The 17,857-nt window shown below is 43.1% G+C and overlaps 1 protein-coding gene across 4 annotated transcripts in view; it reads right to left on the bottom strand.

The window, feature by feature from the left end:
- HMBOX1 (homeobox containing 1) overlaps positions 1–17,686 on the bottom strand; it is a 181,199-nt gene extending 163,513 nt beyond the window's left edge. For all 4 annotated transcript variants that reach the window (XM_074991467.1, XM_074991468.1, XM_074991469.1 and 1 more), the window contains exon 1: positions 17,569–17,686. The gene's annotated coding sequence lies outside the window, so the exon portion shown is untranslated. The remainder of the gene's footprint in view (positions 1–17,568) is intronic.
- Positions 17,687–17,857: the final 171 nt, after the last annotated feature.

Below are 17,857 nucleotides of genomic sequence, written 5' to 3'. Positions count from 1 at the left end.
TTCCATATTTCTCAACTCCCAAAGGGTTCCTCAAGTTTGACAGAACTACTCACTGAATTGAGCTACATGAATAAACTGAAATAAGACAACATTCTCTCTGCACCTGCAAAAGAGGCTACTGCTGTTGAAAGCTGGCTTGGCACTTCACCAAGCTCTTGGTCCAGCTGCTCAGCTGCCAGCAACTTCCACCAGAAGCAGTGGTTTGACTTTCCTTAATACTTAATAATTTTAACAGATTATAGTGAATTTATACTTTCACATTGGTTGCCATAATTTCCAAGCAAGCAGGCATCTTTTCAAAAAGCAAACTGTACTTCACTTGCATATTTAAAATCTGGGTTGTTGGGGTTTTTTTTTTTTTTTTTTGCCTCCAATCTCTAATTTTATGCATCCTGAGTTCTACCCCTAATTGTAAGGAATGGATGGAACTGGTTCTCTGAAGGTTTTCTTATTGGCTAGCTCAGCCAACAGGCCAGTATTCGTCTATCAAAAATGATACACATGCATTCATTTGCTATTTAACATGTACATTTCTGGTAAATTGGATTGCCAGGCTTCTGGCAAGTTTCCAGTATGGATTTTGATATGCTGAGATCAGCTGCTTCTGGCCTTGGTGGAACAACTACTAAGATTTTATTATCTTCTTGGAGCACCAAGAGTCTGTCTACGATACGATACAGAAGCATAGTTTACAGTCTTGGAGACACTGCAGTGTAGCTACTTGCTATGACTGAACAGGGTTTGCCCTTCCTGTAGATAATCCAGGCCCTTGACAAGTGGTAGTTAGGTCAATGAAGAAAGAATTGACAACCTTCCAGGGATATGTCCAACCAAAATTGGCAACCCTAATGAAAGAACTATTCCATCAACCTAATGGTGTCTTCTACTGCGGCAGTGGTGGGTTAACTATGTCCCTCTGGGGTGTTGATTGTTCACACCACTGAGTAACATGGCTAATTTGACCCAAGTTTTCGGTGCAGACCAGGCCTTAGTCTTCATTTGCAAGGACTGTCAGCTCTGTGGAGCACAGACTCTCTCCTCTATATGTTTGTTCATTGACTAGCACAGTGCGGTCCTGCTCACGGTAAGAACATAAGCTCAGACCCTCTAGGCATTGTTGGAATACAAACAACGAATATTAGGAATTTTATGTGCAATTTATAAACCAAAATAAAAACTGAGTGAGCAGGTAACCACCAGGACCCTAAAGTAACTGGATCCTGATTTACAACTCCCCCCACACTTTCAAGTTTGTGTATTACCTAAACAAGAGGGATATTCCATAATCAGCCATTTTAGTAAGTGGGATCACATTCCCTAGCACTGTAATACCACAAGAAAGTGCAACTTTTAATGTAATCAAGTGCTACATTGCAGCCACAGTCAATAAACAACCCCTGCAAAAAGAGAGCAGAGCATCAGAAAAAAAAATCAGATACCAATTAGAAGAGGCACTGGTGGAGCTCAGAGGTTTTCATTATAAATGTATTTATATCCAGCAAAGCTGCACACTGATGGAAGTCTCCCTGGCTGCTTTCAGTCTTCCATAGCTCAGTGGACACAAGTCTGGCAGTGCAGTCAAACTCCTTTGACTAAGTGGGTCTTTGCCCACGAAAGTTTATACTCGTACATTTCTGTCAGTCTTTAAGATGCCACAGGACCCCTCATTGCTTTTGCAGATCCAGACTAACCCTCTGATACTTCTTCTTCCGATACTTACCCCTCTCCCACACGTGGAAAAGCCTCCCACATTCTGGACATCAAACATCGTCCCTTTTTACCTTCACATCTCTCCTCAAAACCCAATTTTATAACATGTTAATGTCGTAGTTTCCTTCCAGAAGAGCTTGTCTCTCATGTGCTGTCTCTGGCAAAGTTACATTGTTGGGTCTTTGGAGCCAGGATGTTGGCTTTGTACAGGTTGAACCGCTCTAGTCCAACACCCTCAGCAGAATTTGCTGAACCACGAGAAGTCAATACTGTCTAGCAGCATTACTAGGGTGACCATATCTCCCTTTCCCAAATACGGGACAGGGAAATAGGAGGGGTCCTCCCCAGCTGGCTGACCAGCCTGAGCTGCAGATGGGGGTGGAGGGCAGGCAGGTGGCCGCTGTGCAGGATGGCCGGCTGTGAGCAGCTGCTCCCCGGGAGCTGGGGGAAGCTGGAGGGACCCCGGCCAGGCAAGAGGTCCCATTTACTACCAACCCCCCACAACCACAGCCTCCCCATCTCCCAGCTCACTACCAGCCCTGTAGGATCACAGCCTCCCTGCCCACCAGCTCACTGCCAGTGCCCCTGCACCAAACCCACCCCAGGACAGGAGAACCCCGGCCCAGCCAGACCCCGCTGCTCCCTCAGCCCTGGCCCCACAGGGAGGGCAGTGCAAAGCCCAGCTGCATTCACATGGGCCCCAGTCTGCCGTGTCTGTGTCCTGCCTCTGCCGTCGGCTGCTATTACTTTGCCTCCAGGGTGGTGGGCTGCTGGGGAGTAGGGGAAGAGCAGAGATGCCAGCTGAGATTAGGTGGCATCCCCCCACCCTGCTGGCTGGCTGGGAGCCCTGCACTCTGAGCAGCCCCACCTACCTGAGAGCCCCGAGCCTGAGCCCACCGGGCTGGCTAGGTTAGACCCCACGGGGGAAGGGGAGGGAGGTAATTCAGCCCTGTAGCCCTTTCCTTCAGGACCTGGTTCTTAAACTAGTACAGTGGGCTGGCAGGGCAGGTCCACAGCATGAGGTGGGATAGCTGTGCGGAGGAGGCCCCAGCCAGGCCAGGGTAGGAATCCCTGCTGGCTCCCTCTGGTGTGTCTGGAGAGCACAGAACTGTACATGCTCTCCAACCAGCAGCTGTGCCTGCGCGCCAGCAGGGGGCCGAATATGGGGCAATTAGCCCCTTTGTTAAAATAAGTTGGGACACCTTTCTGGTGCCCGAAATACAGGACTGTCCTGCCCAAAAGGGGATGGATAGTTACTCTAAGCATAACTAACATTCCCACTGCTTATGGGGCTCTTAGAAGACATTTAGCAGCAAATTAGAGCTAAATAACAGCCCAGAACACTAAGAACCAGGATGGGAGGCTATAAATAAACTGTTTGGGACCATGGGAAAAGTTGGCCACACTCATGATAAGTGATCGTCCGGCTACCTAAAATCACGCTGGATTATGGATGTTGCTGGATGAGAGTGTGCTGGATTACAGAGGTTCAACCTGTACACTTTTGAGAAACTGTTTCAATCATCTACCAATCTGTTTTAATAAAAAAGGAAACTGACTTCTCACAATGGCATTAAACTCATGTTCAAGAGTGGATTCCAGCTTCATACACCAGTGTGCAGTTGGAGAATGTCTCTAAGGGATAACAGGCTCCGCCACTCCTACAGGGCTTCACTGGAATCAATTCCTACCAGAGCGTGTGTGTAAGGTCCAGCAGAAGATGTGTGTGCACCCTCCTGGTCACAGCTATCACCAGAAAGGATTTAGAACTAATAACTTACTTTCGGGTAGGAAAGGGAAGATGAATGACAAACATACAGTCACAGCAAAATCTGACTCCTTGCTGGTGGTAAAACATGCATTACTAGGAATAAAGCAGAAATTACTTGAGTGTGACCAAGCAGTGACACTGATATTTATCAGAATTATATCTATGAAATGAACTGAAAGGTAATTCATGGGCCTCTTCAAATGCAGCTCCTTGTGAAGATTAGACTGCATTACACCACAAAATTGGAGCCCAATCTGGCAGAACCATATAACAGAAAGACTTTTTGGACACTTGGGAGACTGGGCCATTCCTCTTATGAAGAAAAATACATGACTCAAAGCATGAGCAGTTCTAAGAATTATAAATGCAGATGAGTTTTTATTGGCAAAAGGAACTAGGGCTACTGTGAACTCCAGAAGCATAGTGAAGAAACTTTTTTTTTTTTTAATCTTGCCTTCAGAATTTTGATAGCAAGTTCAGCTGGAATTTTTATAAGACCCTTAAAAACACCCTGAAGAATTGGTTGATGGTACTTTAATGTAAGAAAGACCTCTACTCTAGTACGAGAGAGGAAATGGTGGTTAATATTGAATTAAAAAAAAAGAGGAAATATTGCATTGCTAAAGCAGACATTTGTTGGACAAGATATAAAACTAATATCCTCGTAAGCAGGTGAGGATGAGCAGTAAATCTTTTTGCAGGAACTCAAGGCAATTCCATCTTCTGGCATTAACATTCAAGTGAGCATAACACTCATAAGCTACCCATTAGTTGCCTATCTTCAGAAGGAAACTATTACCCAGTTGACCACAGTGCAGCTTCTTCTACTTGTCTCAGAAACATATGGTAGTCATCAGTTTCAGGCAAGATCTCATATGGCCATGATCATTCCAGTTTTACAGAAACTAAAAAGTTGGGAATAACCTCATGTTGTTTCTGACTTTCAGTCTGCTGTTCAGGCCACTATATGCAACAAAAAAAGGAAACAAAACACTGCAGTTTTGCTACTGAATTAATAGTAAATGAACTTTAAACAACTCTGGAGACTGAGAACAAAGGAGATTCAGCCACTGGATATTCATGGCCAAGCCCAATGGATTTATCTTCTGTACTTGGGTTTTAATTGCATGCACTTCAGCCAGTTGGCAGTTTCATTGTCACCTCCACAGCACTGGATGGGCTTCATATACATTTCATGTTTTAGCTACAAGATGAGACATATATTATTCCTGGCCACTTCCATGCACTAGGAAATAATTATATTAGTAATAAAACTTCGCCTTTGTAGGCTGTAGACAGTAGAGAGCAACATGTTAGTAGATTTCTGAAAAGGTCTGACAACAATATTCCAGACACAAGAGGGCAGTATGTGGGAGGAAGGATTCCCTGACAACACGCACACATGCACTGAAGGATGTGCCTGGTCAACTATACGTACAACAAACTTACTCATATGGGTATGAATCTAAATCACATCTGATTCATAGGATTAGACATTTATAAGTTATTGTCTAGTAATCCCAACAAACCTGGGTTATTAACAAAAATCTATTTTTAAATTAAAAATATCGTATTTCTATTTAAATCAGATTTTTAAATGGAGTTTTAGTTTTTTTTAAAAATCATCAATTAAATACAGAATTTCTCATTAAAAATAAGTTACAACTAAACCTCACCACAGACGTGCTCTAGTCTCATAAAAATGAGCTCTAGAATTAATGGCTCTAGTCTGTCCAGCCGAACTACTAGCTCTTATTTCTTGAAAGTTCTGGGTTTTCAACTTCTATTTATCAGCACACTAAAGGATAGCATGTGCAAACAAAACACACAGGCTGGATAGGATTGTTTTGTTCTTATGTGGTGGTGGCCTTTGGTCAAGCATGGCATAGGAGTTACTTAAGACATTGTCTTAAAAACAGCGGGATGACATTCAGGAAAGCAGAGAGGCATTGAATGTCTAAAAGCCCAAAAATGAACAACTCATATCTAAATAGCAAACAATATGGGATCTTGAAATGTTGGATAACTTCCACTGGCGTCCTCCAGAGAGAGAAGGCTCGGGTGTAAAAGTCAGGAAGACAGTGGTGTGTGCGCGCGCGCACACACACACACACACACACACACACACACACACACACACACACACACACACACACACACACACACACACACACACAATGTAAAAAGTTTGTGAACATCCTGAATTAAACATGTATCACATTACGAGGGCAACCATATCTCCCTGTCCCAAATACAGGACATGGAGATATGGGGGATGGGTGGCTCCTCCAAGACCTGGGGAGCTGGGAAGGAGGTGGCAGCCACCCGCCCTCCGGGAGCCCCAGGCCACGGCAGCCCCTCCAACACCCCTGGGAGCCATGAGGAAGTGGCAGGGACAGGCAGCCACAGGCCTTCCCCGAGCCTCAGCGGCAGGGACGGGGCAACCACGGTACTTTCCCTGCTCCTCTCTCCCCAAGCCCCAAGGAAGCAGCCGGAACAGGGCAGATGCCCATGCTCCCCCAGCTTCCCCAAGCCCCAGGGAAGGGGAAAGTAGGATAACCTGCAGGTTCCCTGCTCTCTGGCCAGCAGCTGCTGGAGGAAAATATGGGACAATTAGTCCCTTTTCTAAAATAAGTAGGGATGCCTTTTTGGCGTCCCAAATACGGGACTGTCTTGCCAAAAACAGGATGGATGGTCACCCTAGACATTACAAGTACGTGTGTGTGTACTGCCCTTAAAACAGGGGTTACAAAAAGTATGGTTTGACCTTACTTATTAAGGACTCTCATTGTGGCTCTTGAATTATTGAGGTTTTTTTTTTCCCACCAAACTGGAAAAAATTACTCTTCTTGCTATTTTGGTTGCTGATCCCTGCACTAGGGAAAGATTTCATATAATTCACAAGAAAAAAAAACAAAAAACATACAATGACATGAGAAGAAAAGACTCATTACGGAATGCCAGAGGCATTGGTGTCCAGTGGTTAGAGTGCTGGAAGGAGCCATTACACTGATGTCTCTGACGTGAGGTGAGGAGACCGACAGACGTAATAGCCGCAGACTCATTATGAATCTCCTAGACTAAGTAGAAGAGAAGGAAAGAATCCTAGAGGAAGTTGATGTCTAGCGGCTACTGGAAGGAGCCATTACCCCATCAGAAGTAGTAGTGGTACAGAAAGAGAAGGAAAAGTTAGAGAACATTAAAAGATAGAAAAGCTGAGAAAAGAATTAAGGGATTCCCTTGCTGCCTCTTCCAGTACAGAAGCCCTAGCTCAATTGCCTGTGTGTGAGAGGGAAGGAAGAGAGAGAGAACCTACAAGGGCCATTCCATCACAGAAGATCCTCCCGCAAGCCACACACTTTGGGAAGAGAGAGTATTCTGTATATTTCCCCAGTCACATTCTGCTGCTGTGCCAATGAGTCCTGAGCCGGGCTGTATGACTCGCTGCATAGGACCAGTTGGGTGCTCCCAGAACTGCCCAAAAGAGGTAAAAGACAACCGGTAACAAGGTTATTTTTAAAGTTTGATTTTAAAAGTCATGATCTGCATAGCCTAGCAGCCACGTGGCATGGGGCCGGGGGCCAGACTGCTAGCCACATGGCGGCTCGGGAGGGGCAGCCCTGTAAAACGTACATTGCTAAATGCTGTAAGGAATATACCCTTTTCAGTAATCGTACTATTTCTTGCTAGCTCTGGGAGGGAACCACAAGGGTAAGTCCTCTCAAGCAGTGAAGCCTCACACAGGACAGAATATGGTACTGGCTGCAAGCATGGTTGGCACTGTCTGGAAGCCACATGGTATGGTGGGGCTGGGGCTAGTCACGTGGTGGGAGGAGGGGACTAGACCACCAACCACATAGTGCCTTGGTGGGGGATGGGGGGCCGCCACATACAAATGTAAAGAAGCAATGTGTTGAAATGGTTTGGTCAGCTGGGTGCTCACAGAGCTGCCCAAAGGAGGTGAAATACATTTGTATCATGAGTAAGCAGTGCAAGGTGATTATGCAGCCCCTAGCTGCAAGGGTGAAATATCACAAGGCAAACTGCTTATTGGAAGAAAATGGTATGAATGAAGATGCAGATATGGCTGAGTGGATCAACTGGTTAGTAACTTAAGTAATTCACTTTGCAATGCATTATCCTTCAAGACTCTCTCTATGCCTTTTAGCCTAAGTGTGATTTGACAAGTAAATTCCCATGTTGTTTGCCATGTTGGATGGTGCTAGAAAAAAAAAAAAAAAGGTTTGGTTTAGCTTAGCTGAGCCATATGGCTTGTTTAATTAGTTAACTAAGTTTAGAATCTATCACTCAAGAATACAAGACAGAAAGCTGCAGTCTGAGACATCCCAGGCCACCAAGCATCATTTTCTTATTTTATAGTGCATCATACACGCCCCTTATTTTGGGGCATCATAGCCATAGACCATAATGGTGATACCATAAATCTATTCCCTATTTTACTTCAGTATAATTCACTTTTCTAAGGGAACCCCGTTCTCCATTTGTTTTCTCAAAAAGCAGATGTACCAGTGAGTTCAATGGGGCTTACTCCAAATTCACATGCACTCTAAGCACAGTCAGTCTTAGCTTTTTGGTAACTTGATTTAAATCACTGATTTTTTTTTTTTTGGTGATTTAAATCAATCCACCCTGAAACAAATCCAGCACAAATTAAGAAAGTAAACACACATTTAAAAATTTGTAAGAGAAATGTTCAAGTAATTTACCTTCTACATATTTATGCTGCATGGACATGTTAAAGATTAATGAGAACACACTTAGTCTAACACAATACACTACAACAATTCTGTGGCTATCTTTACCGTGCCTTCTTCGTTAAAAAGTAGAGATGGGAGAAATCTGCCCAACAAATGTATTTGAGCAAAGTAATTAGTCACAGATTGGTGTCTGAGTCTCGAAAACGCCAATTGCTCAAGCCTAGAGCCTTTGCAGGGAAAGGGAATAGGGTGGGGATGGCTCCATGGTTTGAGCATTGGCCTGCTAAACCCAGGGTTGTGAGCTCTATCCTTGAGGGGGCCATTTAGGGATTCAGGGCAAAATATATTTTAAGGCAAAAAAAAAAAAAAAAAAAAAGGATGGCACTTGGTCCTGGCAGGAGACTGGACTCAATGATGTTCCAGTTCTATGAAATGTGTACCTCAATTTTTTTTTTTTAAATTTTATACAAAAATAACAGAATAAGATCCTGAAATAAAATGCATAGCAATACAAACAAGCACACTCCTGGAGCAGATTTAGTACTAGTGCAGGTAAGAACTATTACCAAAATCAATAGGAGGTGGGAGATCCAGGAACTGGAAACTGGACACTAAGTGGTCATCTGAGAAATTACATGTATGGTGGTCTCAGCATAGTAAGAAAAGGAGATTTTTGACAGATCTGAAAAAGAATGAATTAAAGGGGTTTACTGAGGCTGAGAAATATCAAGCCACTGAAGCCGACAGGAGCAGATCCTAATCAACATATACGATCAGCTGATAAATTCATGACAATTTAAAAAAAAAATATTGACGGATCACAGATCCAAATTAAGCAAAAGATAGGAGTAAGGAGACTCTTATTTCCGATTGCCCAGTAGTCAGTGTGTGAGCTTGGACAAGTCCCTTAGCTTTTGAGCCTCAGTTTCTCAGTCTGGAAAGTGCACCTCTGTAAAACACTTTAAGATATATAGATAAAGTACAAAGTATTCTATTATGTGGTGGTTAATAATAAGAAAGGTGTCTCAGAAGTAATGAATTTTTGGCCTCATTTTTCACAGCTGAGGACATGAGGGAAATTCTCAAACACAAGCCATTCTTGTTAGGTGACAACTCTGAGGAAATCTCGCAGATTTAGGTGCCAGGTGAGGTTAGAGGAGGTTTGGGAACAAATTGATCAATTCAACCCATAAGTGGCCAGGACCAAATGGCATTCACCCAAGCATTCTGAAGGAACTCAAATATGAAACCGCAGAATTACTAACTGTGGTTTGTACCTTACCATCCAAATCAGCTCCTGTACCAAATGACCAGAGGACAGATAATGTGATGCCAATTTTTAAAAAGTGTTTCAGAGGTGAGTGCAGACATTACAGGCTGGCAAGTCTGACATCAGTATGGGCCAATATGATTGAAGATAACAGGAAAGAACAAAATTATGAGACATCAAGATGAACATAATTCGTTGAGGAAGAGTCAACATGTTTTTGTAAAGGGAACTCATGCATTGCTATGCTACTAGAATTCTTTGAGAGGATCAACAAGCATTGGGACAATGGGTTACAGTGTACTCAGATTTTGAGAAATCCTTTGACAAGGTTTCCCATCAAAGGCTCTTAAGTAAGCTGTCGTTGGACAAGGGGTAAAAGTACTCTGATGGGCTGGTTACTGAGTAAAAGATAGGAAATGAAAGGTAGAAATAAATTGTCAGTTTTTCAAAATAAAGGGAGCTATACAGTGGAGGCCCTCCAGGAGTCTGTACTGGGACCTGTACTATTCAACACATTCATAAATATTCTGGAAAAAAGTGATGACCATGAGTCAGCAAAATTTGCAGATGATAGAAAACTGTTCAAGACAGTTAAGTCCAAAGTAGACTGCAAAGAGCTACAAAACTGGATGGCTGGGCATTCTAATGGCCATCCTTATGCTCTTAATCAAATCAGAAATGTGAGAGGTGTACAGAGTCAGTACAACCTGTAAGTTACAGCCATCAATCGATCATTCTGATTACATAAGCCTTTATAATGCAATAATACTTATAGAAGCAGTTTCAAAGCTGTGAAACAGGCACTTTGCTTAGCAGCATATTATGAAGCATGTCTGCCTTAATTATGGGATTTTGGTGAACTTGTGATTGAAATCAGTGTTTCAAACAACGCTACAGGTTGAACTTTTCTAATCTGACACCCTCAAGACCTGACCCGTGCCAAATGAGAGAATTTGCCAGACCATGTGAGGTCAATATTGTTTAGCAGCATTACCAACAATTCCACTGCTTTCCGGGCTCTTAGAAGGCATTTTAGGAGAAAAATACAGGTAAATAACAGTATAAAACACTAAGGGCTTAACTACACTACCTCCCTACTTCGAAGGGAGCATGGTAAGTAAGGTGTCGGGAGATTATTAATGAAGTCCTGTGCTGCATATGCAACACTTCATTAAGCTAATTCTCCCCAAGGAAACTCCAAAGTGTTAAACTTCAAAGTGCCAGCTCATGTGTAGCCTCAGCTAACCCACTCACCACTACTTCAAGTGCCTGGGCAACTTCGAAGTGCCTTTACTCCTCAAAATGTTGAGTAGTTTAACATTTCAGAGTTTAATGAAGTGCTGCATATGCAGAGCAGCTCTTCATTAATAATATCCTGACACCCTATTTACCATGCTCCCTTCGAAGTAGGGAGCTAGTGTAGACAAGCCCTAAGAGTCTGGCAGGCTGTCAACAAACTTCATGGGACCACAGGCAATTTAGCCACACTCATGTTAAATGATCGTCCAGCTAACTAAAATCATGCCGGATTACGAATGTTGCTGGACAACAGAGTGCCAGAATAGAGTGGTTCCACCTGTTTAAACAGAAAGTATTTTAGTACATCTTCACTTGAAGGCTAAGTATGAAAAAGGACTCTCAACAATCATTTCCGGTCACAAAGTACCCCCGTGTCAATTCCGTCATTGAAGAACCAAACAAGACTAAATTCAAGAAAGAACAGATTTTCAACCTAGTATATCTCGTTCACAACTTTTTTTTTTTAGCAGGCACAACATAAAAATAAATGTGTCTTTCACAGTTACAAGATGAAATTTTCAGTTGGCCAGATACTAGAGAACTGACTTTCCACTTTGTTGTCACAGACCACATGACTGCCTCAATCCAAGAACATTTTTTGTGCTAACCTGCAACAAAAACCACAACTGGTAACTCTCCTTCCTCCAAAAGAGTCTGATTTAATTTAAGTAAAAGCTTTCACTGGCTATACACTTTCTGGTTAGTACAGTAAACTCTTTCATATCCAGCAGCCCCAAGACCAGAAGGTTGCTGGATATTCAAATATTCTGGATAATAGAGAGGTATACCTCGCAATACAGAACACTAAAGAAAAACAAGATAAGATTAAGAAATAAACAAAAATGTATGCAGAGTAATTTATTTGCCGACAGTAGCATTGTACGCTGTAAACTTGTACTGTATTGGCTGTATTTATTTGTATTTACTCTCATCATACTGTACTTATGGAAAACATAACTAAAATTTACTTAGGGTTAAAATGCCAGTTACTTGAGAGTTCCAGATAACAGAATGCCAGATACGAAAGAGTTTACTGTAGCAGCTCAGGAAAGTTCTGCTTGGATGAATATTTCCAATCTACTGTTTCTAAGGCCCAACTGGAAAAGGAAAGTAACTACAGCTTTCAGGTTAGAAAGAGTGAAAGAAAAGAATCCATAGGCATTCTTATAAAATTTGGTAGCTAGCCAAGTAACTCCAAGAGCAAGAACAGTCTGGTGATTAAAGCAGTAGAATGAGATTCTGAAGACCAGAGCTCATTTCCAAGTTCAGTCACTGACTTTAGCTATGTCTACACTGCATTCTGCTTTCAGAAGCAGAATGCAAATAAGCGTGACCACAAATGCAAATCAAGCACGGATTTCCAAATTTTGCATCTCATTTGCATATTTTCATACAATCACGCTTCCAGAAGAGTTTTTCCAGAAGCAAAAACAGCCATGTAGATGAGGGTCCTTCGAAATCAAACCCTGTTTTCAGAAGAATCCTTCTTCCTATTTTGTTTATGGAAGAAGGGTTATTTTGAAAACAGGGTTTATTTTTGAAGGAACCCCATCTACATGGCTGGTTTTGCTTCTGGAAATGCCTCTTCCAGAATCACAATCAGGTGAGAATATGAAAATGAAGTGTGCAATATGTAAATCTGCATGTCATTTGCATTTTTGATCTTGCTCATTTGCATTCTGCTTCCAAAAGCAGAATGCAGTGTAGTCGTAGTCTCTGTCTGGCCTTGGGCCAGACACACTCTCCAGAGATTACACTCCAGCCTCTCTAAAATGGGAATAAGATTTTTTTTCCCCCACACCCTATCTATTTTGTGTTCCTGGATGCAAAAAATGCAAACACCTGCCTACACACTTAAGTTTACGTATGTGAGTGGGCTGCCTGCATTCATAAATATAAACATGCTTACAGAAACAAGGCATTCTAAGGTTGTAGGAGCACAGATTATCTCCTATTATGTGCATAAACACCAGCTAACAAACAGGACCTGATCTTAGTTGGGATTTCTTGCTGCTACTGGAAAACAATAGTAAGAATAAGCTACATTTTCCAGCTCCCTACAATAGATAATGGATTACCAAACAACTTTAGAGAATTGATTTAATAAGCAATTTTAAAGTTTAAATTTTAAATTTTAACTCCTCTCATCATCTTCTAAAAACACCACCCAAAATCATTTTAAAAAAATCATATCCAAGGCATCTACTACATTTTAAGTGTTACTAAATCACTAATATTATTTAACAGTATTGGTAACAGACAAGGTTGAAGCAAAAGATAATATTGTCAGCATAGGCTTAACCAATGGCCCAGTCTTGAAAAGCTACCAAGTGGTCTCCTGTGCATGGCTGAAGCCCCAGTAAATCCATGTAAAGTGAAACTGACTTCACTGATTTTAAAGCATCCAAAATTGTAGAATACACTAATTGTAGAAAGTTATCAATAGCATGGGTATAGGCATACGTTTCCTTATAATAGGGTTTTAAAATTGACAGCATCCCTTAAAATAGTTGACCTCAAATACTCAACTTCGTGAAGGTTAAGAAGCTATTCACAATAGGTCCTGATCCTGTAATCAGAACTTCCGTGGGTTCAACACATGCACAGGAGTCCGTGAGAACCAATAGCACTGCAGGTGTTACAAGCTGTTGGGTTTAAATCCTAACCCATTGCTATCCCACACAAGCTGCTATCATCTGCCTGTTTGTTGTTATAGGTATAATCAGAAATGCCTGTTTATGAAAGTGAGGTAATACACTGTGGCTATGTCTACACTAGAGAGTTTTGCAGCCAAAACTTGCGGAACATCTACGTACAAAATGTGTTTTGTTGACAGAAATTGTCAACAAAAAAGCTGCGTAGATGGGCCAGGGGCCCGTTTGTCAACAGCATGGATCAAAAGATTGATCCGCTTTTATGTGAGGCGGGATCTGTTGGCAGAAGTTTTGTTGGAACATTTTTTCTGACAGTAACTTCTGTAGACAGATGCCTCTAATGTAGATGTATCCTGTAAGCTAAACTAACCTCATATCTTACAATTTCACTCATTTTTGCTTGTCTGCAGCCTGTCCCTCTACTCCTGGCTCACACACTGAAGTCCCAGCTACAAAAACTGCCATGGACCTCAGTGGAAGCAGACCATTCTCAACTGTTAGGAATAGAACAAGTAAGTTTTACTACAGACCTTTGCCTTTATTCAAGGTAATGAAAAAACAAAGCTCCAGAACTTCCCCAGTTTCTTATTTGAAGACGGAGAATCTCCAAGATTCTCCATACATTTATGGATTTGCCACTTCTCACCACTACAAAATAACACTTCATAAAACACTACCTGTGCTTACAAAGCACTGGCCAGGCATTTACTCACAACATGCCTCTGAAGAAGACTAGTAATAATTCCTATTCTACAAATAGGGAACCTGAGAAGCTGGTTGGGGCAGGAACTGGTACTCACAGTTCATGTAATGCTGAGCCCAATGAGATCTCCTTTTTGGTTGGTCCCTAGTCCCCAACTAATAGTATAGTATAATGCCAACAGACCAGGTTGTCAGCAGGAGGGACCGAAACTACAACCATAAAGGGCTAAAGCTATGTACTCTACCACATGAGCTAAAGGCAGCTGGCTCTCAGGCAAGGCTGTAGAGCAGAGATTTCCCTCTTACTAGTAACATGGTCTCAGTGCCTCTGAGGTTAGAACAACAATGGATGCTTTAGAAAAGTCCAACAGGTCAAGATGACTTTTCCAAAACTGCACAAAAAGACGGCCTTGTCCAGACAGCATTTTTTAAAATGTGCTTCTGTTCTTCGGGCAATTGTGCAGCTTCATCCATGTTAGCCCTATTACAAAACACCTGATGGTCTACATACTGCAGTTGTGCAGAATTGCTGTAATCACAGTTAGATGACCGAGTGATAAAAATTCCAATGGCTGTTCTGCACCGGAGGGACAGGAGGAATAGACATAGCAACATAAAACAAATTCCTTGTTCCTCATCCCATGCTCAGTCCACTACACAATTCTGTCAACCCTACAAAAAGGCTGTGCCTGTCATATGGTGATAAAGCTGAAGAATCTTTGCATAAGAGAAAATAGATAGTACTCTCAAATGCAAGCACATCCATTTACAGACAGATTAAGCATAATCCTACCATCACAGAGATTCTAAGCATTCCTGTAACACAGAGAGATGGCAAGTAATTTTTGCAACCCAAAGGAGAAAGTCTGTCTGAACTTAAAGAAGTTCCAGCCATGTATATGTAATATGCTGCTTGTGCCCCTACCCTTTCCTTGGGGATCTGGCTCAGAAACAGATAACCCAGGAAAGAAGGAGTGTCCAAAAACACAAATAAATGAAGCTTACAGCCTGCTGTTGCAAAAATGTGTCCTAACATGATCTTACAACAATGGATGGAGGGGGGAAAAATGTTATTGTGATGAATGCACACACACCCACTTATCCACTACTCCAGACATCCCCACTGGCATGGCATAGTGGTAAACAAATATAGATGCTGTTTCTCCTAATGAGGCAGGGAACAGCGAGGCCAAAGAAAATGCAATCATCTCAAAGGAAAAAAAACAACTGCACAGGACTCCTCCTCTCCCATCCAGAGAGGAAATCAGATGCCAGCTGCACCATCCCAGGAAGGAAGCAGAGAGGCTTCTGCACCTGATGAGCCCTGCAGAAATGAGCTAGTGATATCACAGGATCCAGAGAGGCACTCCAGGGTTTAGCTAGCTGAGTTGAGTGCCAAGCACAAGCAGTTTACACAAAATAAAGTTGTTTTGTATAGCATCAGTCATGCAAATTGCATCCCCTTCATCAGTTCAGTCTCCTATTTCTTTCCCTCTCATTTTTGAGAGAGGGGCACACTACCAGTACCTAGCAGACTTACTCTTTCCAAATCAGTGCCCTAAGCTGTTAAATTTAGCATCCTCCACTTTCAGTCCATATGCATTGAGCACTTGAAATCACCTCCCTCTGTGCTGCCAGCGTTATTTGAACTCCAGAACAAACTAAGTATATAGGACTTCACAGACAGGGAAGTGGGAATGTGCATCATACTTCCTCTTCTCCTCCAGCTCCAAAAGCAACCTTTCCTTCCCTATTTGGAGGAGGAGAGGAAATAAAACACATGAGCAAAAGATTGTTCAGAGCTAATGCAAAAATTGTTTCCAGATAAACACCCTGCAGACACATTTAGAGGCACTTTGAACCACCCCTTCCCATAGACCAAAACTGAAGAACATAAGCCCAACTCAGTTCATCTTGCTGCATGTATATTTACACCTCAAAGAAAACTATCCTGCCCACATTTTTAATTCCACAACAAAGCAAAACATAAAAAGAGAATGTAACTGACTAGCAGAATTCCCTACCACTTTCTCCAGCCTCATTAGAAAGAATGTCCCAGATACAAATATAGAAACAATTTTAACACTCTCCCCTCACCTCAAAATCTGACCCTATTATCAAAAGTAAAAACAAAATATACACCCCACCCAGTCTCACTTTCCATACATTCAAGGAGCCACATTCCCATGCCCACCCACTGCTCGGAAGTGTTTAACACATCAGCTACAACACGCCCTTATGTTTCTCACCTGTCGTCTCTTCCTCGTCATGCATGCGTTTTCTTTTATATCAAGCTGATTTGTTTTCCTAGTAAGCTATCACTAGTGTCTTGGACATACAACATAAAAGCACTGTAGCATCCCCTGCACCCACTCACGGCCAAAACTACTGACATAGATTCTCTCCTCTTAATACGGACCCTCCCTCTCCTAAGTCCTTCATGGACACATTATTTGCTTCAAAGCTACCTTCCCTGTCTTCCTCCCCATAGGCTAGTATTAAATTCCTCAGCAACAAACACCAACCTTCTCTTCTTTCACCTTAAGTCATGCCACATACATGCTGTATCTTAAGAATATAATCTAAGTATTAATAGTGCACTCATCACTATAGTATCTCAACATTGGACAAGGTGCCTGCCTTCTTCCCTAATTCTCCCCCGCCCAGCCAGCCCTGTGTTCAACTCCCCTGCAAAACTAGAACAGCTCGTGGAATATCTCAACACACCCCAGCCTCCTGCAAGCAGCATGAGAAGCTGTCCCTGTCCTCCTCTCTTTTACCTGTCCCCTATTTCAAGCAATGAGAATGACCACACAAAGCTCAGACACCCCAAGTCCACCAGAACCAAGCCTACCCTGGTGCAAATACCATTCCCCATACACCGTTGCTCTCACACAGTTTTGTGCTTCAAGGGCACAAGGAGCCATCAGCCTTTCCCATCCCAGCATCAAACTCCTCGGCAAAAACCAACCCAGCCTAAAGGGATTCCTTCCCCTCACTACCCCCCTACTCCTCCGTACCCCAAAACCAACCTCACCCACAGCATGCATTACAAGGAAACCAAGAAGACCGTCCCTGCCCTTAATAAAATCACAGTGCTCAACTCCCCCAGCAATAAACAAGCCTGTCTAGGGGATACATCCCTGCCCCCACTCCAAGGATACAAGGAGCCACCCAGATCCCTTGTACTGAACTCTCCCAACAAAATCCACCACCGACGAAGGGGATCTCCCCTTCCATCACCCCCAGACCCATCACAAGATTAGGGGACCTCCCATCCCCAAATCCACCTAACACCGCCTGTGCTCCAAGGGCTCAAGGAATCTCCCCTCTACTCCTGGGCTCACCTCCCCCAGGCAGACCGGGCTCCAGCTCAGGGGACCCACCCCCTGTCGCCCCAAAAGCAGCCCGGTTCCCCCGTCCGCCGCCCCGAGTAACACTCACCTCTGGATCCTGGTCACTTCACCTCACCATGGACCAGCACGAGTGGGGGAGCCCCAGCCCCAGTGTGAGGGGGAGAATAATGGGGGTGCAGAGGGAGGGGAGCAGTGGGGGGTGAAAATCCTTCAGCTTCCAATCCCCCCTCCCTGGCCCCCCCAAGAGAAAATCCCCCCACCCCCCTGCTCTTTTTTTTTGGCTCAATCACACCAGACTGACTGTCTTTGTCTGTCTGGCAAGCGCCATGTTAATATCAACATCCAAGCTCCCACCTGCCGCCGCTATGAGACCCTGG

Source organism: Carettochelys insculpta, chromosome 3 (genome assembly GCF_033958435.1).
Source record: "Carettochelys insculpta isolate YL-2023 chromosome 3, ASM3395843v1, whole genome shotgun sequence".
NCBI classification, from domain to species: Eukaryota; Metazoa; Chordata; order Testudines; family Carettochelyidae; genus Carettochelys; species Carettochelys insculpta.
Note: the sequence above shows the minus strand (reverse complement) of the source record. Positions and strands in the feature narration are given on the sequence as shown.